A 15512-nucleotide genomic window follows, 5' to 3' on the forward strand; every position below is an offset into this window, starting at 1 on the left:
GCCAGGTTGGATGGAGCTCTGAGCAACCTGATCTAATGAGTAACATCTCTGCCCATGGCAGGGGAGCTGGAACTAGATGGTCTTTAAGGTCCGTTTCAACCCTAACCATTCTATGATTCTAAAATTCTATAAGAATATTGGACTAAATAACTAATTAAAGGAAACAAAGAAAAAATTCCCTTACCTTGCAGGGCAGTCTGATTCCAGCATAAAACCACATGATGTGCAGATCTCTCAAGCTATGAGAAATCACAGGGCAACAAAACAAGTAACTTCTCTGTACCAGTGACACAAGACCAAGACATGTGGCAGTCATTTTCCCGAAAAAAAACAGAGGGTTTTGAAGCTCTGAATCAGGCTTAAGACCCAACAATATAAAACATGGTAACTCTCAATTTGCACTCAGTAATCAACAAGACACATGCACAAGCTGGAGATCTGACCAAGAGGTTAGTTATGTGAAGAAACATGCATAGAATGAGACGGCACTGGAATCACTCCCAACAAGACTGATTTTTGAGGAACACCTCTGAACACATTTAAGTTGAACAGGATATTGTGTTTATTTGATTAGACACGTTTGTCTCTGACCAAGCCTTCTTTGTCATTCTAGAAGCCCTGACTGCAGCAGGCTTTCACTAATCTTCCATCATCTTGCAGACTGGAGGAAATGATTAGAAATGTCCATTCCCAATAGGCTTTCCTACAGGAAAGATAAATCCAAACTTATTGCTTAGAGATCATTTCAGGCATGACAACATGCAAGCACACTGTTCATGAAGTTTATTTCATATTATTATAATACTGGCTGATCTCATTGTTTATATAAGTGCTCAATTTTTATTTGAGTTCTCTTAATCACTCATCCTCAGTGATGTCTGCCAAAGAAAAAGGCTGATTTCTGCTCTTTGTTAGAGTACTGTAACCTGGCAGGGCTGGCTTGTCTTCTCAGAGCATGTATAGCATAGATTTTCAAAACGTCATGTTCTAGAAGGTTACAGACTAAACAGATTTCAACTAATGGAGTGTCTTCAGTGTTTGAGAAAAGAGAAAGTTTGAAGCTTAGGTGCTTATTACAAAGTCATCCCTGCTCCTTCAATAACTCATTTTGATATTTTTTAATTTGCAAAAATGTGTCTGTGATCCCATAGGCTCTTAACTACTCTGTAATGAGTGTGTATGAACAGATGGAAAATGTTTTCAATTTCTGAGAGAACTGCTAATGGATGTCACCAGCTATTAGAAAAGCTCAGGTGGTTCCATTTTGGGAGAATAGGTATTGTCATAAGCCTCTTCATTTTTAATGAAATGTTTGCTCATTTATATCTTTATGGTAAGTTTAAGGCTGCCTGTACTAGTGAAAAAAGATTAGAACTTGAGCTGGAAATTATTCACTGTATAGTAGTCCAGAACCTTAGGTCCAAACATTTCACCTGAAAACAAAAGTTTGTTGTAGGTCACATTATTATGAGGAAAAATTAATAACTGGGAAAAAAAATTAATTCCATCAGGGTTAGATTTTCCCCCCTTTTTTTTTCTAAGAGATGCAGAAAAAAATTAAAAACAAAAGAAGAAAAATTTCTGGTTTCTTATCTGAAAATATAGAACTATTTTAACATCAAAGTGGAAAGGAACTCTTTTCCTACATAAAATTTGATAATTTTGCTCTGCTAATCTGTTTAGATTTTTAGTCACTAGCCCAGATGAGATTTCATACTGCTTTTGAGCTCCCTCTAGCATCAGACATTAGGATCTTCCCATGATAAGGATCTGAGATATGAAATATAAAAGGATAACAGAAAACTCAATAAGCAAGTTTTCCCTTCTATTTCTCTTTGAGGGACAGAATTAATACAGTGAATAGGGCTGAGATGTTTTCCTGGCTGTGAATTGAAGACTAGATGGAATGTAGGCACGGTCATATTGGGACAGAGTGGTATTACTGGGTTGCCTGCCCTTCTTTCTCCACTTACTACAAAAGACAGAGTTCAGAAATATAGATTGCTCCTCTCTGCTCTGGTGTAGGCTCACATTGCTAAACTGCATTGAGAGACTGCTTTGATCAAACAGCTGTGAGCTGCGTGAGACTGAATTAACATATAAAGGTACCTCAGTGTACTCTATATAGGTTGGTATTTTTGAGATTTAAATGCGTAAAAGGTCCTTTGGAAAATGTCTTGCACTATTTCTCCAGGAACCTGATGCACAAAGAGCAACACCACAGTCAGACCTCCTTCAGCACTCGTGCCAGAACTAAAGAAGTTTTCACCCATATGTTTCTCCTTCTTTTAGGTCTAAATGTTTCCAATTCAGTCTTCAATTTGCCCAATGAAGTGGGCAAAAGAATAGCGGCTATGACAGGTAGAACACCACCTAGATCAATCTTTTCTCTACCTTTGCGGTGTGAAGGACAACAGTGCTCAGAAGAAGAAATTACTTTTCTCAGCTGTCCCGTGAAGGCACTGACTTCCTTTGCAGTCTTTCCCTGAGTGACAAGTGAGGTTGCAAGTGTTTATTCAGTGACTGGAATAAAGAGGAAGATGGATGAAGGAGCTCAAAGGGAAGTGTTAACACCTGCAGAGGGTGGAAGAAAGAACAGAGCAGACTCAGGGTAGAATATCCTCCTCATAAGATTCTGCACTGCAAACATTTCCTAGGAACACCTTGAACATTTATACATTTATTTTACTCTCACATTCAACAACTCTAGACATAGTGAACAGTCTCTATTATGCAAGATGCTGTACAAATTATATTTATTTGCCTCAGAAACATTACACTAAGAACCATAAGCCCCAACAGATGGACTAGACACACTCCAATGTGGCTAGCTGATGCATGGACCACAGCTAACAATTTTCTATATCTAATTAAAAAGAAAAAAAATCAAATGAAAAAATAAATTTCAGTTTCTGCATTGAAAACTGCAAAGAAAATTGATATTTTAAGTTCAATCTGAGTGAAAAGAATTAGACATGTATGCCAATGATGGTACGTTAACTTCCTCTGGTAAAATAGAAATGCTTTAATGACCTCACTTAGTCCAGTCCTGCCAACATTTCAGCATCTTCCCAGTTAATTACTTCCAGAGTAAGAAATGATATTGGGAACAATTAGGCATTGCATGTCACTGCAGCTCCTAATTCTGTTGTCTATATTCCTCTGCAGTCAGGCTGAGTTTGTTTTAAGTTTATTTTATTTCAGCTTATCTCACATCAGAAGAAGTGGAAACTTCGTGAACAGCTGGGAAGTGGCAAATCCCGTATTCTGACTCATAAAAGTAGCAGGTAAACCAAAGAAAAACTATTCCAAAGGCACAGAATGGCAGTAACTTTGCTTCTCAACAGCTCTGCGCTGAAGGTAACAGATGCACTTCTTTGAAACCAGTCTGTTGGAATTTCACAGAGGGGCAGAAAATGCAGAAAAAACCCCAAACACAAAAAGCCCAGCTGTTGGGTTGAAATTGTCTTGAAGTGGAGCTACAATCCAGGGAGGTGGAGAAACATGCTGGGAACCAAGAACTGAAAATACTGTTTCAGTATACATTGACAGAAGGGTTTTGCAAAAGTGCTGTTTTCTCAACAACCACCTGGTCCACCAAGACTGTGGCTTTTTCCATCCACGTTTGATACTGTCTACTGAAAGCAGTGCCTTTTAAAGACAGGTTGCTCACCTGCCTAGCACCACAACTCAAGTTACAGCAAGATTTACTGAGCACAAGCACTACTTTCCACCTGGTGGGATTAACCATGATAAATGAGCTTTTTAAAACACTAAATTCTGGCACGAAGGAGAGTTCCTACTTGTGTTTCAGTAAAATGGAGCTAGTAATAAGTATTTATTTTCTATGCAGCTGGAATAAAACAGGGCATAGCACAAATGAAATTTTTGGCAAAAGGAAAGAGTGTTTAATATAGAGCTTCTGCAGAAAAGGTCCTCTTTGATAAAGAAGCTCTGCAGCTTAAAGGCTGCTGCTTTCAGAGAACATAACAGGTTTTCAGACAATATGGAAAAATGCTAAAAAACAATCTCCAAGGCAGAGATGAATACTGTGTGGAGTACAAAGGAATTGCATGAAAAGTTCTGTTGCAAACCTTCTGAGCAAGCAAGGACCAAGCTTGGCTGCTGAAGATGACTCAAGTTGAATTTTCAAAAGTAAGAAACTAAAAAGTTTGTTTCTTTGATAGTTGATAGGTTCCTTTTTTCACTAGTTTTATCCTGGGGATTTGGATTATTTTGGGTACACAAAATCTCAGCATGCTCAAACAACAGCAGCAGAAAAATTAGATAATTCTGGCAGCAGCACGAGGAAAGAGGTGCATGGTCTTATTGTGTTGGATAAGGAGCACATACAAAAACACACAGTCCACAGCTGTATTGAACTCATGCCCAGCACCTCAGCCTGTGCCTCTTCACAAACAGTTTTCCCTCTGCTGTCCTCAGGGGCTACTTTCGTGTTCTTTCTGTCTGCTCTTTTAAAAACCCCTCCCTTATCTTCCTTCAGTGATGTTCTTCATGTCCCCTTTCTCAAAATTTCCTTCTTAGATTCAAGCTTTCTTTTCAGAGATTTATGCCCATATGCCTCTGTCTTTTCATACACTCTGATGTGTATCATCACAACATGCAGTAGCCAGAGGTAGCTTTGAAGGGGACCTGATTGTCAGAAGCTGTTTAGGCCCCAGGGAAGCTGATGGGAGCTAAGATTCTAACCTTAAGCACTCAACTTTGGAATAATTTGTTCTGTGAAATCTGTCAGTCCTAATGTTGTCTGTTATTTAGACATTCCTACAAGTCTTGTTTTGTTTAAGGTGTTATCACAGCCCTTTTATACCACATAATTGTGTGAGTATCTCAACCTTTGTCTTGGAAGAAATCCTTTTTGATTCCTCTTGGTTGTAGAGGAAAATGGAAAAATGAAGACAGGAGTGTTAATTAAAACACACAACTTGTGTTATATGGATTTTATTTCACTCTCACAGTCTGGGAATAGAAGCAACAAAGCCAGTGTCCCCTCTGCATCCAGAAAACACATATCATATCTCCAAAATGAGGACAAATTAAGGAGGCTTGAAGGTGAATATCTATTCACGCAGGAGTTGACTTATCAATAACACAATCATTTTTCAGACGAATTGCAGATCCAGTTATTGTTTTTTTCCAACCCTGAAAGTCAAAGAAAGCTTCTTAAAATAAAGATAGCTTTCATAAATTTTCTTTTGAAATTTTAAATGTGTTTCATGTAAGCTTTCAACTTTACTGCAGTGTCTCAGTTTGGTGAATAGTATCTGAAAAAAAAATCTGATTGAGAAATATGTATGAGTCAGCAATCATGATGCCTCTAGCAAAGCTGGAATAATGAGTATGAGCCAGTAAACTATTAACTGCCTTTATTACAGCTGGCTAAGAATCAGTAACAGCTATTAAAAATATATAATTGAGATGAAGTTCAATTTTTTTTTTTGCATAGTAGAAAACCTGAAGGAATGATTGGATGTTAAGAGTCCTTTTGGTTCTGTAGGTAGCAATTTATGTTCACATCAAAAAAAGTAAAAAAAGTTCATGTTTTTTGAAGCTTTTCATAAGATGTGCTCTAAAAGAGTGAAATGTATGTGTACTGTATTTACATGGGAGGGTTTTGGTAGTGGGGCAGTTGAAGGGGTGGCTTCTGTGAGGGACATGAGAAGCTGCTCCTATGTGCAACAGAGGCAGTTCCAGCCAGACCCAAGACAAAACTACCACTGGCTGAAACTGAGTCTGTGAGAAATGTTGGTGGACTCTCTGAGATAATGTATTTAAGAAGGGGCATAACAACTGCTGGGAGAGAAAAGTTGGAATGTGCAAGAGAAACAAATCTGTAGACACCAAGGTCAGTGAAGGAGAAGGGCTAGGAGGTACTGCAGGTGCCAGAGCTGAGATTCACCTGCAGTCTGTGATGTGGACCATGGTGATGCAGGTTGTCCCCCTGCAGCGCATGGAGACACATGAAGGAGCAGATATCCGCCCTATATCCAGTGTAGGACCCTGTGCCACAGCAAATGGATATGCCCCGAAAGAAGATGCAGCCGTTTGAGACCCTACACTTGAGTAGGTTCCTGCCAGGACTTGTGGCCCTGGAGAGGGGAGTCCATTGCTGGAGATAGTTTTTGTATCTCTATGGGGAACAGGGATCCAGGAGAAGTCCATTGCTGAAGGATTGCACTTCATGGATAGAACCTATGCTAGAGCAGTTCTTGAAGATCTGCAGCCCATAGGAAGTCTGTCAGGTGCCCACTAAGCAGCTCTGTCACTGCTCAGCGTGATGGGAGAGAAAATGAAAAACCCATGGATTGAGATAAAAGCAGCTTAGTAGAGAAAAGCAAGGTCCACATGGTGAAACAAAGGAAAACACAGAGGTTTTATTCTCTACTTCCCATTAGCAGGTGATGACCTGCCACTACCTGCGAAGTAGGGGCTTTGGTAGTGGTTGGTCCAGAAGACAAATGCTTTAATAACTAATTCCCTCACCCCTCCTTCCTCCTTCTCTTACTCTTATTGATGACTCATATTGTTAAATGGTATGGAACATCCCTTTGGTCAGTTTAAGTTAGTTGTCTTGGGTAGGTCCCCTCCCAACCTCTTACCCAACCGCAGGTTTTGAGGCTTGGGGCCAGGTGGTAGTGGTTTGGAGAAACAGCCATGGTGGTGTGCGAGAAAAGCTCAGCAGGAGCCAAAACACTGGTGTGTTATTCATACTCTTCTAGCTGCAAGTACAAAGAACAGCACTATGAAGGCACTATGAAGAAAGTTAAGTACATCCCGGTCAGACCCAATACATTTAATAATATGCAACATTTAACAATATGTATTTCTTAATACATACGAATTTAATGTGACTGTAAATTAGAGAATTTAGAAAAAATAAAAAATATCAAGAACGTATTTTTAAGAGAACCTCACCCTGGGTTCTTTACTTTTTTTACAAAGTCACAAGCATTCTTAGTTTCAACAAGATTGTATCTTATAAAGGGGTGGGAAGGGGGAATCAACATTTCTTTCCTTGGACCAACTTCTCTGTTTCTGTCAACATAAATTTTACCATTGGAATTTAGTCTGACCTTGTATCTAACTTAAACTCTTATCTTTTGCAGACTATGCAGACTTGTTTTTTTCTCTTCTTTCACAAATACTTCTAGACAAAAAGAAAGGCATTACACAAATGTTAGCTGGATGCCTCGTCCCTGCATTAGCAGAACAAGTTCATGCAGCCCCTTTTCTGATCTGCTTTGTCAGTTTTCCCCTGAGAGAATAAAAGTGTCAGACTTCTTAGGATTTATTTATGTAACAGGGAGGCATCCAATGCATGAGTTTTGCCACTTCCAGACATTACTCAAAGCATATTGTACAGCAAAAGTTTACTAAGGAAGATTACAGAGCTTTACTAATAATCCTCCTCTGATCCTTGCATTGCAGTGGTCTGGATGATTTACAGATATCTGGTAGCCCAGATGGATTAGGGGTGGTAGAAGTCCAGGACAAATAGGCATGGAGCATGTGCAGTTTAGCTGCATGGGGTGTGCAGTGAAATTCATTTTTTGACACTCCAGATTTCAAGAACAGCATCTAAGTTGTGTCCAACTTGGCCAGGTCACATTGATCAGCTTCCAAGAGAAAAAACAGGATGACATTCACAGAAAAACCTGCAGGAGGGGGGCACAATTGTGCTTTCTGGGCCTGCTAAATAGATCTGGTAAATCTATTTGTGGTACTTGATCAGGGTTTCATCAATGGAAGTCCCAAGCAGGTACTTTTCCTTCAAAATATATTACCATCCCAAAATGCTTGCCAAATCAGTTCCGGATTAAAGCATTAACAACATTTTGGACAGAAAGGGAAAATGCATAATGTAAGAGACAAGAGAACACGGGTGCAAGCCCTCTCCACTATGAGACAGTATCATAACCTATTTGGGCATCCAGCTACAAAACTAAGAAAAGATCTATGCAGTCCATCAGGTTTCAATTTTAACATAAAAAATGAAAACGAAAAAGAAAATTATGGAGTTTTCTCCTAATCTCAACCTAGTGCTTGCTAGCGCCGTGAGATACTAGTACTGAAGAAACAGTTTTCCTCATCACATTTTGGCTGTCCCTTACAACCAAATATATTTTGTGAGAGATCTGAAAAAAATATATGCAGAGATATTTCAATTGCATTACCCATAATGCTGAAACACTTTGGATCCCTGGTCATGAATAGGATGCCTAGAGGATACCAATTGGACAACATATCAGAAAATGTTATGTCCACCCATTCATTAACAGTTGAAGGCAAATACAGTTTGATGTGTGAATACAAAGAAACAATAGCAGTGTAAGTGGTCAGCTCAAAATACTATCTACTTGACTGTTTCAGATTTTGTTTTGTTCAGATCATTTCAGATGATTTCCAATATTTTTGTGGAAGTCACAATAAAGCAAAGCTTTAGGAAGGCAACAAAGATGACATTTTCATAGTATGTACAGCCAATGCCTCTGAAGTATTAAGGAATCACAGTAGAACAAATTACCAAAGGAATTGTTTGAAAATTGTTTGAAAAGATTTAGAGGGTGACTGGCATTGCTGTATGCTTTTTTGACTAAAGTAATCTCAGGTATCCTATATTTTTCAGTTGTATGACATTAACTAGCTTCAGTCCAATTTACTACACGCCCTTTGCCTGAAAAGTGTACACCATAAAATGTACATGAAAGAATACTACTTCTTCCTCGTAGATCTGATGTAGAAGTAAAGAGAATATCCACAAATGGTCTGAGATTTTACAAACATCAGGAAACACAAAATAAAATGATAAGTCACAGCTCATTTCATCCATTTCAACTTCAGCCTCACATAAATGCTACAATTCCTATAGGATGACATTACTTCCTCTTAGATGCAGTGACAGGGACTACAAGCCTTTTCCATACTAGCCTACTATCTGCACGTTTTAATTTATTACAATTATGTATATCTCATCACAAACATATTTAGATAAAAAATAGTTCCAGAATTACAGAAAAATTGTCTACAAATGTATATGTAGCCCAGAAACCCAATCATATCCTGGGCTGCGTTTAAAGCAGCGTGGCCAGCAGGTCGAGGGATGTGACTCTGCCCTTCTATTTTGCTCTGGTGAGACACCACCTGGAGTGCTCCATCCAGCTTTGGGGTCCCCAGCACAGAAAGGACATGGACCTGCTGGAATGAGTCCAAAAGAGGGACAAGGAGATGATCAGAGGGATGGAAAGGAAAGGCTAAAAGAATTGGGATTGTTCAGCCTGTAAAAGAAAAGGCTTCACGTTGACCTATTTGCAGCCTGCCAGTACCTGAAGGGAGCCTACGAGAAAGATGGGGAGAAACTTTTTGTAAGATCATGTAGTGACAGGACAAGGGGGAAGGGCTTCAAACTGAAAGAGAGTAGGTTTAGATTAGATATTAGGAAGAAATTCTTTACTTTGAGAGTGGTGAGGCACTGGAACAAGTCACCCAGAGAAGTTGTGGATGCCCCATTCCTGGAAGTGTTCAAGGCCAGGTTGGATGGGGCTTTGAGCAACCTGGTCTAGTGGAAGGTGTCCCAGCCTATGGAGGTTGGAACTAGATTATTTTTAAGGTCTCTCTCACCCAAAGCCATTCTATGGTTCTGTGTTATCATTCTGTGTTTCTATACTATGCACTGCAATGCCTTACAATGAATAACATAACACACACACGCGCACAAAATATGTAAAGGTGAGTTCAGCATCCCTCTTTTCTGTTTTTAACAGCTTTAACACCAGTATTGTGCAGTGCAAGTTTTAAAGGGTTTAAATACAGCTAATCAATTTAAGAAGACAAAATGTTTTTATTAGTTTTCCAAGGCAGACTGGAATAAAACACTAAATATTTGATAGAAAATCATAGAAATAGAAATGCTCAGCATAACTATTCTTAAAATGATATAACTTAATGTGAAACATGAAATAGGGAGACTAAGAGTGTACTATGAACATTTTTCTTAAAAGCCGAAATACTGAAATTAAATAAACAAACTCTGGTAGAAGAAATAGACTCACTGTTTTTGAAGACTGTGAAATGAGACCTAATGGTTGTATAACCTTTTAAAGGTTATGCAACTAAACATTGTTTGCAGCCTTGGTATGCCAGAATTCAATGACAAAATTAGTCAACAGTGTAATTTATGAGGGACTCTCCTGGTTCCCTCCTTACACAAATCAAATTTGGAGGCAGAATAATGTCTTATGATAGCACGGTAGTACTTGCTGAATGTGTTGTGTGGCAGCTTGCAATATACCTTCATCTGAAATCACATTTATAAAAGGAATGTTCAATTTGAAACCATTTTTACTCCATTTACTGACACCTAATCCATAATTCTTACTACCTTGTGTATTTCCACAGGTAAGACATTACACCATGCAGACAGCAGTGAAAAATGGGGACAACGGAGAAAGTTCTTGCAGGTGAAAGGAAGAATGCCACTCTGTTCTTCCTGTTTCCCACTTAATGGCTTCCAGATCTCTAGAAATCAAAGCAGTTGGTGTGAAGGACTCTTCTTTGAATCAACCCTAGGTATAAAAGGGCCAAGCAAGACCAAGGAGCGATCACTTTCCGGTATGTGCACCCTGCCTGAAGTACCTAGGAGAACAGGACCTTGATGGTCAGCCACATCAATGCCTCTCTTCATCAGACATTTCTTGAAAAGGCAGAAAAATGAAGGTTGCTGGTGCTGGGTACTCCAGCAGAGGGGCTTTGCTTTCCCATCAGGTCATTGCAGAAGGCACATTAAAGCTGCTCACAGCTAATGTACCTTTTCCACCAGATCATCTTTATTCTTCAGATGTTAATATTTTTCTTATGTCCCTAGTAATTCCACAGTGCAGGGACAGGCCTTTAGATTTAGCTTAAGTGGGTCCATGAAATCTAAGGGCAGTTTAGGATAAACAAATTTGCATATGAAATTATGTAACACTAGTGACACTGCTCTGACTGGATTGCTCATTTTCATTTTCTTTTAATTCAAAACCTCCCACGTCTGGAGTTATCTGTCGCTGCCATTCAGACTCATCTTCAGATGGAATGAACAGTCCTCTATTCCACCACCATCCCATCTATTACACCTGATGCCATTTGCATGTTTTTTAATGGAGATAATTCCGGTCAGTTGAATCACAAGACGCAAACACAAGTTGCCAAGGGAATGTAGTTTACTCCAGAGGCGTGGCTGTGAAAGCTGTTACAAGGGCTCAGTATTCATGCTTTCTGAAATATTTTTCTCTCTGGCATGATGGTTGCATCTAAAGAGGAAGAGTAATTTTTGTGGGGGCAGCACCTTTCCACTGCAAGATATAGGAATCCTTAAAAGGAGCTGGACAACAGGGAAGATATCCTCCAGTGAACTGCATAATGTCATGTGACATTTTGGCATATCAAATCTCTCAGCTATTCTTTTAGTATGGGTCCCTTCGAGAACCTTTTCTGCAGAGTCTGGTAGATGGTTTCAAGCAATGTAAATCACCAGACCTATGTCTAAATAATGCTTTTCATGGTACCTCAGTCAAACAGTGTTTCCTGCTCTTTCTTGCTCTGGGCATAACCTTCCCCATGACCTTTCAGTGATGTCCTGCTGCATTTCTCACCTAAATCTTCTTATTTTTGAGACCAACCATGCTGGACCAGGTAGTTAGGTCCTTACTTATCAGATGTCACTACAGAAAGAAAAAAAAAAAGATGGCACAGATGTTTGATCACGGTTCTGGGTTTTCCTAGACACTGATGTTTGTTTCTGCCAGATTCAAACCACAGGGATGTGGAAGCTTCAGGAAATACCTTCTGAAGTCAAGAGCTGTTCACTCAGGAGCTATAGGAAGATTAAATAACTCAGTGAGCTGGGATCAGAGCTCCAGCTGTTTAACCCCTTCAAATGCTCCATCCAGTTGTCTGCGTTGCCTTCCCTGGTGAAGTTTTAATGTGTGCAAATCTGTAATTTACACACTTAACCCTAAACTTGTAGTTTGCTGGGCTTCTTTAATGTAGTTTAAATTCTACTTTTATGATTAAACTGTTCAAAAATGCCTTGGACAATTTGGAGAGTGGGTGACACTTAATAGTTAAAATTATTATATTTAGATTCTTTTTTTATTATCCTGAAGTCTGTCAGTATGGGAATAGCAACTTCAAGTGATGGTTAGTTATTGAGAACAGCATTTGGATTATTACCTTTCCAGAAAAGTACTCCCATTTCTGCTGAGAAACTGTCTTAATTTCCTTTTATTACTAGAACTTAATGAGATAGTAATATAAAATATAATTAATTTTATAATAATTTTAAAATTTATACGTTAACCAAAGGGGGATTCTGTCTACAGAGTCCATTTGGATCTTTGATCTGCCTGCTAAAAATGCCAAAAAATGTCTACCAGTTACTGCAAGGACTAATGATGACCTCTGACCCTGAAGGCCCAAGTAATCTCTGCCTTGGTTTCTCAGCTATTAAATATGATGGGGAATACAGATCACTGTAGGCTGTGAGCCTTTTTCTTGTTTCATCTTTTAAAGCTCCAATTCTGCAGTGCATACAAGCACAACTTTATCATTGTGACAGCACTACTGTCAGTGGAGCTGCTCCAAGAATAAGGTCAGAGTGTGCATTCCTACAAGGCCATGGATTGAAAAATATTTGGGGTGAGATTTATTCCCCAGTTAAGAACCTAAATGGTGCCTAGCACAATAGATTCTTCTACTTGTTTGTGGCTTTCTCAGTAAAAAAGTTTGTTATAATAGTAATAAAGTGAGAAGTTCTAGCTGTTCTTTATTATTTTACAGCACTGTCATATTTCACATCTGGTACTGTGTTTGACTTTTATTCCCAGCCCTGTTAATATGTGATATATCCATAGAACTGCAAAGTCAGAAGATTGATTGGACATTTCTAATAAATATTAAGCCCTAGTCTTATACAGTTGCCCATCTAGAGAAAGGACAAGCACCTGTTTTGCAGAGGTCTGAATTTCTAGCATGTTGTTGGCCAACTGGAACACGCAGGTTGCATTCAAAAGCAAATTTGCTTGAATGGGTTGATGTGCTTCAGATAGGCAAAAAATAAGCATGAAATTCTAAGGACTGTTTCTCTGGTCTTATTTCAGCTTCTTTTCACAAGACTGCACAATACAGTTATCAGGTATCGGGCATTGAACAGCCTTTCATGTATTATTTAGGTAAAAGCTCAGCTGTTTTAGATGGCAAAACAGTGCAATCTAAAGTGAGTGTTATCCATTATTTTCACTTGGGCCAAGATTTATTTTAGCCCAATTTCCTGTCTACAGGGAAATGCAGCTGGTGGGTGAGTTCTCACTCCTATTACTGACTCCTAGAGAGCTTCCTTAAGGAATCCAGTGCCAACTCCCCACTGATTATTGATTCCATCAAGCTCAATGAACTCAAATGAATAAATAGTTCCTAATTTGTTGTGACATTGCACAGATGTGTTTATTTTTTAAAGAAGGGAGCTGTGACAGTGTACTTCCCATTCAGCACTGGTACAACTTGGTTTGTATTGGCAAGGATGGGGAGAGAAGGGTGGGCCATGCCAGGCAGCTTGCATGATGAGATGTTTGCAATTACTGCTCCTCAACAGAGTCTCTGGGCTTCCTTTCACTCTTTGTGCCTTTGATTCCCTTTTCTAATATATAGATTGCTGAGCAGTTAAAGGCAGGGACCATAATTTAGATCTATCTCTGCAAAAGGGGGTTCATGCCCAGGTCACAAATTTGCAGTTACAATCTAGATTACATCAGAGCTGAGACAAAGCTGATCTCACCTGCCACCCAAGGCATTTTTTCATGGACAATTTTCACTGCATTCCTGGATCCTGGCAGTATAACTGCATCTGTGTAACTCAGTGTCCTGGAACAGTCTTATGCTTCTATGATCATATTGTTCTGTATCCAGAGATAATATCAGTATGGCTTAAGAGCCCTGAAGTGTTGGAGAAGACTGAGTGATCACTCTTTGGGTTTTAAAATTCACTTCTTTTTATCTCTGGATTACTATGACATTCTGATGTCTAAGGTTTTAAATTAATGCGCAGAAAACCAATGACGAGTGCGATGATTTAACACCAGCCAGTAACTAAGCACAACACAGACACCCACTCACTATCCCCCACAGTGGGATGAGGGAGAGAATTGAAAGAATAAAGGTTAGAAAATCTCAGGGGTTGAGATAAAGGCAGTTTAATATGTAAAGTAAAAGCCACACAAGCAAGCCAAGCAAACAAAGAATTAATTCACCTCTTCCCATCAGCAGGCAGGTGTACAACCATCTCCAGGTAAGCAGTGCTCTGTCACATGTAATGGTTACTTTGGAAAACAAATGCCATCTCCAAACATCCCCTGCTTCCTTCTTCTTCCCCCAGCTCTGTATACTGAGCATGATATCATAACAATATGGAATATCCCTTGCATCAATTGGGGTCAGCTCTCCTGGCTGTGTTCCCTCACAGCTTCTTGTGCACCTCCAGCCTCCTCAATGGTGGGGTCAGCAATAACTAAAGTAACCCTGCATTATCAATGCTGTTTTCAGTACAAATCCAAAACATAACCCCATTCCAACTTTTGGAATGAAGAAAATTAACTCTACCCCAGCAAAAACCAGCACAGACTGTCTGAAATGATAGGAAGTTCGAGAGGCCAGGTAAGGGAGTAGTTTCCCAACGCTGTCAGGTTTGTTTTCAGGAAACCTGGATTCAAATTCCAGCTTGATGTATATTGCCAGACACAAACTTAATGTTACAGTTAACTGACCTGTAAAAGGTGATCTTATTAGTTCTTTTTTCCCCCCTTATCTCTGCCAGTTTTCCAGGGCAGAAAATGTCTCTCACTCTCTGTTCGAGCCAGAGATTTTTAGAATGGTGACACCATCTCTGCTGGGGCCTTAAGGCATGGCCATAATAGTAAAAACAGCAATACATTTTATTCAGAGAAAAAAAAGTAAGGAATTAGATATGTTTTTTTCTGAAAGCACTGTGTGCTGCAAAGGCAATTTTTCTTCTGTAATAAAACAAAAAATGATACAGCAGTAAATCTCAATGTGCTCTTCTCTCAGTAACATAATTTTACAGAAGTCTAGCAAGACAACTTATGTGTCTTTCCTTTCTTTTATTTTCTCTAAAAATAGTTACTCAACCTGGTGAGTTGAAACTGGAAATTGATGTTCTGCATCGGTGATTAAGTAGCCCAATTAGCCCCAGAGTTTAATCACTAAATATTTTGGTTTGGAGTACAATTGGAATATACTCTTTGAATTCTATTTACAATTTTGTGGGCAATAAAAAGAAGTAAGTTGGAGGAGAGCTTCTGCCCTCAATCTGTATCTGTTACCACTGCTTTTTTCTTTTTTTTTTTAAAGTTTTAGGCCCTTCATTCCCAGGAGTTTCTCTCGTTCCTTATACTTACCTCAGTAAGAGGGATGTTGTGCCAGAAATGGAAGTACGAAAT

The 15512-nt window shown here is 39.2% G+C and overlaps 1 long non-coding RNA gene across 2 annotated transcripts; it reads right to left on the reverse strand.

The window, feature by feature from the left end:
- Positions 1-4986: 4986 nt before the first annotated feature.
- LOC108504399 lies at positions 4987-14428 on the reverse strand. Of its 2 annotated transcripts, XR_001877093.1 has the most exons (5): positions 14307-14428; positions 11655-11723; positions 10400-10536; positions 6621-6740; positions 4987-5163 (listed from the first exon to the last, which is right to left on the reverse strand). It is a non-coding gene; the product is annotated as an uncharacterized LOC108504399 (long non-coding RNA). The 2 variants fall into 2 exon arrangements; XR_001877094.1 differs by lacking the exon at positions 10400-10536.
- Between the last annotated feature and the right edge of the window lie 1084 nt (positions 14429-15512).

Source organism: Lepidothrix coronata, unplaced genomic scaffold, assembly GCF_001604755.1.
Source record: "Lepidothrix coronata isolate B3197 unplaced genomic scaffold, Lepidothrix_coronata-1.0 Scaffold162, whole genome shotgun sequence".
Lineage (NCBI taxonomy): Eukaryota > Metazoa > Chordata > Aves > Passeriformes > Pipridae > Lepidothrix > Lepidothrix coronata.